We start from the raw sequence: 1,832 nt of genomic DNA, 5'->3' as shown, positions 1-1,832 counted from the left end.
AATACTTTATACATTTCTTGTCTGTTTTTCCTTTTCTTGCTACTACTTACCCTGGTGTTGTAGTTTCAGGTGCAGAATAGCTTGATTTTATTTTTAAGCAGTATCTGGCAATTAGCTTCATTTTTGCTTTTCAGTTCAGTTATGGGTATACAGCATATAGTAATGGAAAAGCTGCATTACTGATTTGTGAAACAAGTTAAGGCATTTTTAATGTAAAATTCCATATCAGAATACACTCAAGCCCAAAATGATAACTTGAAAATGTAACAAACTAAGTAAATGCATTAGAACCATTTCCTTTTTTTAAAAAAAATGCACTTCTAGCTTTGTAGCTTGGTTTGTTCAGTTTTTAGCAGAGGAAAAGCTTTGCTCACGCTGAACACTGTGCAGTTGGTGACAGCCCAGCACAGCAATGGAAATGCAGCAATGGAGATGGTCCTGTCTTCTGCTGCCCTTACAAATTCTTGTCTCCTCATCTCACATGGAAAACAGCTTCATGGTGGCAGCTATTTCTGCAAGGGACAGCTACTTGAACGCATTGGGAAATTCTGTAGAAAAACTATGTTCTTTTCAGTCTTTCATCTGGAAACCCATTCCAGCAAGTGCTCTGTGCAACACCAGAGCCCATCCTCTTCTCTCCTCTCCAGTCCCCTGTCAGCTCACCTAACAAAAATATTTTACTGTAGTTCTTTAAGCTTAAAATGCAGTTGTCTGTTCAGATTTGTTGTTTCATTATGGAGTGTGTCAGATAATCCCTCTTGCTTTAACAAGAAAAAAAAAAAGAAAAAAAAAAAAGGTATTTTAAACTAGTCCAAAGGTATGGTCATGTATTATTGTAATAAGGATCATGGGTTTAAGTGTACTCCATTTTGGTTCCCTACCATGAACATCTAATTCCTGTAACAATGTTGTATGTTTATTTAAAATATATATATATACATATATACATAAAAATTAAATGTCAGATTTTTGCATTAATTAAGATTTTTTTAAATTTGAATATGAACTTTGAGTACTTTATTTAAAAAAAAGACTTAAAAATACTTTTCCTGGAGTGTTACGTTTCAGAATTCAAGACTATATTTGTCAAATTTAAGTTTAAAATATGTAGCTATCATTGTTTTCTGATATTGAATGTAAATATTTGTAAAAAGAAATTCTTTTGTATATTTTTGTGAAAATGTAGTTCCCCAAAATACAGAAAAGATTTAATAAAAAAGTGCATTTATGTTACTGTTCAACACTTTTCATCATTTTAATATCACTTAACCATATTTATAGGCATGTCTCTGCATTATTTTTTTGCCATGTAAGGCACCTTAAGCAACCATGTAAGGAACCATCTAGGGGTCACAGGAACCTTCTTGAAGGAGAAAACCAGAGTGTGCCCAGTAGGAAAAAAGAATTCCTTAGAAGAAAGTTCAGCAGTACTTTCTTCTTGGTATAAATGGAGATATCTCAGAGTATCTATTTTCAAGTGAAGGGGAGGAGAACAGTATCAGTAATTCTTTAATTGTTCTGGCTTCTGAAGCAGTTTGTTTCCCTTGTCTTTTTTTCCCATTTTAGAGAGCAGAAGGACTGTGATGACCACTGCAGCGGAACAACACCCAAAGGACAAAGCATTTGCTTTGTGCCTGTGCTGGGGGGGAGAGCTCAGTCCCTGGGTGCTGGGACAGCAGTACAGCCATGTGCACTGTACCAAACGTTGGACAAAAAGTACTTCCAGTATGATCCCAACACAGAAATAAGCTTTCTAAGCACTTCTGCTGCCATACTTCTTCTGCAACACACCAACTCTTAAACAAGGAACATTACCTAAACAGAACACAAAA

This window comes from Chamaea fasciata, unplaced genomic scaffold (assembly GCF_029207755.1).
Source record: "Chamaea fasciata isolate MVZ Bird 193981 ecotype frontalis unplaced genomic scaffold, bChaFas1.0.hap1 SCAF_7, whole genome shotgun sequence".
Taxonomy (NCBI): Eukaryota; Metazoa; Chordata; class Aves; order Passeriformes; family Sylviidae; genus Chamaea; species Chamaea fasciata.
The sequence above is the reverse complement of the archived record's forward strand: the minus strand, read 5'-3'. Positions refer to the sequence as shown.